We start from the raw sequence: 6,587 nt of genomic DNA, 5'->3' as shown, positions 1-6,587 counted from the left end.
AGATGTTTGTGGTGGACTTCTAAGTGGAAAAAATGTTTGCGATTGGTTAAGTGATAGTGAGACGAAAACCAAGTTAAACTTTGAAGCAGTCACATGTCCCATTTCCGGAAGTGTCATCCAATTATCTGTAGTTGCAACTTGTTCAACATATACACTTTGTATAAGTTTTTGAACAAAATTTTTTCACCAAATATTTTCTCGTAATGAGACATGAACTATTGACGCTCTACCACACTCTGTTGACGAATAAATGCCCAAAAGTTCTCACCAATTCCAAGTAAACCTGCAACTGCACGAAATCCATAATTACCCTCATCACTGACGTCAATAATGTCATCTATGAATTTATGAGTTTGAACCGACAACCAATCGTTGAAGGGAAGAACTCTAGGTTGTTGAACCTTGATGACTGATGGTCGAGGTGTAAGGTTTTTGACTGATGATCGACACTGTTGTACATTACCAGATGTTATAGTGCTACATGGATTTGTGCCACTGCATCAAACACTTGCATTCACATATCCCACTAAGATGGATCACACTTGGTTGATTTATCTCTTTGATACCTATTTCCTTTTTTGGTGCACCCTTTGTTTTAACCTTATCAACAAGTGAACACATCGACATAGTGGATGGATACGCGATCTCTCGTAATTTACCTTTAAGTGAAATTTTTCTAGGTACATTGACAAGCTAGAATTTATCTATTTTTATAGCTTTATTTGATAAGTTAATTGGATATTTTTAATTCGACTTTAGTTCTATTTTACTACCTTTTTATTTTGTTTTGATTGCAAGGAGAAGTGAAGGAATAAGGGAATATTTTTGGTCCAATAGAGCCTTGAAGTCAAGTGGTGCAATCATGGTGCATCATGATCAAGAAAATGAAAAAAACTCAAGTTCCAGCAAGCATTACTGCCTGGCAGTAATGATCATTATGACCATAATCTATTCATCTGCACCTATTACTTCCTGGCAGTAATGGCCATAAACTGCTCATTTTCTGCTGAACTGTTTTCCTCTTATGAAATTATGTTGGTTTCTTGTATTTAAAGCTCATGAAGGCGCCTAAGACAATAAAAATGACCAAAATACTCATTTTTATACACATATTCCAACTCACAATCTCTTATTACTCTTTCTTTTGTTCTTGTATTTCACTTAGAAATTTTCTAGTTTAAATAATTTTTAGTTTTCTATTTTTTTTTTGTTGCTATTTTATTATGTTATTTTATATTCCAATGTTTTTATATTTAAGATTTGATTCTACTATGATCTTATGTGAGTAGATCTTCCTTGTCTTGGGATTGTAGGATTTCCAATATTGGATCTCTAACAACTTCTATTTCTTTTTGTCACGGGTGTTGATCTTTTAATCCAATCTTAGTAAGAATCATATGCATACTTAGATATCAAATAATATACCAAAAGGTAGATTTGATATCTGAGCCCTAAGATTGGACAAGAGAGTCAATTTATGAAAATATATTTTGGTTCTTTTGAAATCATGAAATATATCTTCTATTAAAGGATTTTGCTAATACATCAATCATGAAAATAGGTTGGTTATTAGTTTAAAATACACTTTTGTTCTTTGAAAGAATGCATTAGTTACAATTATTTATCTGCTTTTTAAGATTTTAACACTCATAACTCAAAGAATGTTAATTTTATTATATTCATCATTTTAAAAAACTACAATCCCAAGGCTTTATTTTTATTGTGAATTTTTAACCAAAAATCATTATCAACATTTACTATTTTAGCTAATCATCATAGTAAAGAGACACTAGTACTCATAACAAAGTCCTTGTGGGAACGATAATTTTTACTACGCGATAATAACGTGCACTTGTGGTCTTATAAAGTTTTTGGCGCTGTTACTGGAAATTTTGTTTTTGATATTAATTCTCTTTTTCTATACCGATTAAACTAAAAAAAAAATTATTTTTCATTTAAATATATTTTTTATTACTGATTTTTCTCTCTTTGAATGCGAAGAATCCAAAGTCTTGGTAATCTTGTTGAACCAATATTCGAGATAGAAAGATTTTTCCATAGGAGAAGAAGAGAGAAAAATATTTCTGAACAAGAAAAGGTTTAAAATGGCTTAAAATATAACCTTAAAAGAATATGCCTCTCCCAATACTACGGTACCACATTCGAGTATTGCGCGCCCGACGGTAGAGGCTAACAATTTTGAATTAAAACCTTTGTTGTTATCTATGGTACAATAAAACCAATTCTCTAGTACTCCAAAGGATGATCCAAACCTCCATTTGTCTATTTTTTTAGAGTATTGTAATACTTTAAAAATGAATGGAGTGACTAGTGATGCCATTAGACTAAGACTTTTCCCTTTTTCATTAAGGGGTAGAGCTAGAGCTTGGCTACATTCATTGTCTTCTGAATCCATTACCACATGGGATCAGTAAAAGCAAGCATTCCTTGTTAGATATTTTCCACCAAGCAAAACTTAACAATTGAAAAATCAAATCACAAGTTTTTCTCAAAAGGAAGGAGAATCGCTCTATGAATCTTGGGAGGGCTTCAAAAAGATGTTGAGATTGTGCCTTCATCATGGGCTGGAGAGATGGCTAATTGTCCATACATTTTAGAATGGACTTTCATACACTACAAGAATGATGATAGATAATGTTGCAAGAGTAGCATTGATGAATAAGAACATAGAAGAAGCATATGATCTAATTGAAGACATGGCACATAACCACTACCAATGGTCAAGTGATCGATCTCCTCGGAAGAAAAGAGGCATGTATGAAGTTGATGCATTAGATCATATTGATTCTAAGGTAGATGCATTGTTTCACAAATTGGAAAAGTTGAATGTAAATGATGTCACACCAAATATTTCTACTTGTGAAATTTGAGGTATTATTGGTCATGTGGCTATTGAATGCCAAGTCGGAATGTCTATTAATGGTGGGGTGGGTAATGAGCAACTTAATTATCTTAACAAATCGCAAAAAGGGGACCCTTTTTCAAATATTTATAATCAATGGTCGAGGAATCATCCAAATTTTTCCTACAAAAATCCTCCCCTTAATCCCATCCCTCAACAAATGGTTAGACCTTCCAGTTTCCAAGTACCAAGGTCTTTCAACAGCCCCCAAAAGTCTAGCTTATAAAATTTGCTGGAAAATTTTTTTTTGACTCAAACCAAACATAATGAGGAGTTTAAAAATCAAAACTAGTCAATGAATGAAGCACTTAGGCAGTTAGCATATAAGGTAGATTCCATGGCCACACACAATAAAATGTTGGAAACACAAATCACGCATGTGGCTCAACAAGTTGCTTCACCCTCTAGATTTCCCAGTGTATTCTCGGGGCAGCCTGAACCTAACCCCTAGGGACAATTAAATGTTGTCACCTTAAGAAACGGAAAAATAATTAGAGGAACCCAAGGGTAGTGATGTGGAAGTGAATGTTAGGGATGAAGTGAAAGAACTCAACCATCAAGTGAGAGGGTAGATGAGGAAAAAGAAAAACCTTATGTGCCTCCAACACCATACAAACCACCCATACCATTTCCCCAAAGATTCGCCAAGGCTAAAATTGAGGAGCAATGTAGGAAGTTTGTGGAACTTTTGAAAAAATTATATATAAACATTTCGTTCACCGAAGCACTCTCTCAAATGTCGTCATATGCTAAGTTTTTGAAAAAAATTTTGTCAAACAAAAGAAAACTTGACGACCATGAGACAATTGCTTTAACTAAGGAATATAGTGCCCTAATTCGAAATAAATTTCCTCTCGAACTTAATGACCCTGAAAGTTTTTCTATTGCTTGCGTTATTGGTGATATGAGTTTTGAACGTGCTTTGTGTGATCTTGGGGCTAATGTAAGCCACATGCCTTTATCAGTTTGTAAGAAACTTGATGTGGGTGAGTTAAATCCCACAAACATTTCCTTACAGCTAGTTGATCGATCTTTCAAGTATCCAGTGGGCATATTGGAGGATGTTCGTATCAAAGTAGGACAATTGTTTATAATGGTTGATTTTATGGTTTTGGAACTGGAAAAGGACTCCTAAGTCCCAATTCTTCTTGGGAGACCTTTTCTAGCCACAATAGGAGCTGTTATTGATCTGAAACATGGGAAGCATGTGTTCAATGTGGGTGATGAAAAGATTGAATTTAATTTGTCTAACATTACGAAAAAGTCCTTCTCTTGAAGATCCTTGTTGTAGGATCGATTTAATTGATCACTGTGGTAAGGAGTGTCCTTTAGGACCACTCTCGCAAGATGGGTTGGAAGCATGTTTGATTGGAAGCACAAGTCATGAAAACATGGCAAATGAAGCTGATGCATATGCTAACTTGTTAGATGAAAGTCCTCCTCTTCCAAACTTAAATTTTGAGGCATTAGCAGTAAAAAATTCAGCACCTCTCCCAAAAGAGGCTCCACAGGTATAACTTAAGCCTTTGCCCTCAAATCTCAGGTGTGAATTCCTTGGAATAAATTCTACATTTCTTGTCATTGTAAGTGTTGAATTAAATGGTGAAGAAACTAAAAAATTGCTTGGAGTCCTCAAGATGTATCCAAAAGCTATTGTGTATACTATTGAGGACTTAAAGGGAAATAATCCATTCATTTGCACGCATAGGATATTACTTGAAGAGGACTATAAACCCTCTATTGAGCATCAAAGGAGGTTAAATCCTAACATGAAAGAAGTTGTGAAAAAGAGGTACTTAAACTCCTAGATGTCGGGGTAATTTATCGAATATCTGAAAGCAAATAGGTCAGTTCCTTTCAAGTAGTTCCAAAAAAAGGAGGTATCACTGTTGTTAAAAATGAAAAAAAAAATGAATCCATTGCACTTAGAACAGTTACGGGGTGGAGGATGTGTATAGACTACAGAAAACTGAACAAAGCAACTCGCAAAGATCACTTTCCTCTCCCCTTTATCGACCAAATGTTAGAAATGTTAGCAAAACATTCACAATTTTGCTATTTGGATGGCTAATCTAGTTTTTTTCAAATTCCTATTCATCCTAGCGACCAAGAGAATACCACGTTTACTTGTCCTTATGACACTTATGCTTATAGGATAATGCCTTCTGGTTTGTGCAATGCTCCTACTATCTTTCAACGTTGCTTAATGTCAATTTTTTATGATTTTGTTAAGGATATAATGGAAGTATTCATGGATGACTTTTCTATGTATGGATCTAGGTTTAATAATTGTTTGGCCAATCTGGAAAAGGTACTTGAAAGGTGTGAACAAATTAATCTTGTGTTAAAACAAAACTTAAAACCATACACGAGTTTTCACGTTCACAAATCTTTTCCACGCAATCCATCGTGTCTAACCTATGTGTCGTCGTTGTCCCCCACACCTCCGTCAACAGAGCATCGTCGCACACCGCCATCGTCTTGTGCACTGCCGTCTATGATCAATCTATTGCTTTTTCATATTTGGGGAAGAAAATAACTCCATTTAATTTTCTTTTTCACAAATATGATTAAAAAGTTTTCTAATCACCAGATAATAGAGTTCAAAGTTGTTATGTTTTATCTTAGTTGTATTAATTATCTTATAAAATAATGGAGTAGAATGTTATTACTTATGCCAAATTATTTTTGTAGAGCTATTTTAAATTGAACATTACAAGTGCACTTATTGTTTTGCTTTGAAGTTGTGATACTTGCAAAAAAGAGCAACATGTTTTTCTTAACTCAAAAACAGAGCAACACATGGTTGACTCATTATTCCATATTTTTCTTTTATTTAATTATTTTGTTCAATTTTTAGGTTAATTCATTCGAGAAGTTTGATCAAACATGTCATCTTCAAATGTTGTTTGGAAGTCAATGATTGGTATGAAATTTGATAATATAGATGTGGCTTATCAATATTGGCTTACATATGGTGCACATGCTGGTTTTGGAGTTAGAAAATGTAATGCAAATGTCGGGGTCTAAAATTTCGAGCATTTCTCGAATTCAATAGAGTCGCCACCAAAATTTATTTTAAAATAAGGAAAATATTAGGAAACTCTTAAAAATAAAAATGGTCTTTGAAATCCAAATTTTGGGTTCGGGAGTCAATTATGCGTAAGGAAAGTATTAACACCCTACGACATCAATTAAAATACGGTTATCTATAATTAATTATGCAAAATTAATGTTAACTTATATAAATTTATGTCTCCTTCTTAAAATATAAATATAGATAAAATTGTATTTAAAATATAAGGGGAAACATAATTTTTTATTATTATGTTTGACAATAGTATGATCTTGCTCTTACGTATATCTCGATGCAATGGAGAAATCAAAGCTACGTAATTCTTGAGTAGAAAAATATGGATGTGCTTTTAAAGAAAATGTGTTTTGTTATTGATAAAAAAAAGTTGTTTTGATGAAAAAAAACGTGTTTGTTTTGATTTGAATAATTATATTGAATTGCGAGTTTTAAGACTATTAAGTCATATAACTCGTGCTTCAAAAACTTAAGGAATAAAAAAATGTATTTTTAAGAATATTTCTATTATGCTTAATTGCACTTTTGGTCCCCCTATTATAGGTGAAAATCGAAAGTAGTCCCCCCCATTTT

At 33.3% G+C, this 6,587-nt stretch overlaps 1 non-coding gene across 1 annotated transcript; it reads right to left on the bottom strand.

Annotated features, from left to right (window-relative positions):
* Positions 1–2,481: 2,481 nt before the first annotated feature.
* Positions 2,482–2,587, bottom strand: LOC113787433 (small nucleolar RNA R71). Its single transcript, XR_003473937.1, has one exon. It is a non-coding gene; the product is annotated as a small nucleolar RNA R71 (small nucleolar RNA).
* Positions 2,588–6,587: the final 4,000 nt, after the last annotated feature.

This window comes from Cicer arietinum, chromosome 2 (genome assembly GCF_000331145.2).
Source record: "Cicer arietinum cultivar CDC Frontier isolate Library 1 chromosome 2, Cicar.CDCFrontier_v2.0, whole genome shotgun sequence".
Lineage (NCBI taxonomy): Eukaryota > Viridiplantae > Streptophyta > Magnoliopsida > Fabales > Fabaceae > Cicer > Cicer arietinum.
Note: the sequence above shows the minus strand (reverse complement) of the source record. Positions and strands in the feature narration are given on the sequence as shown.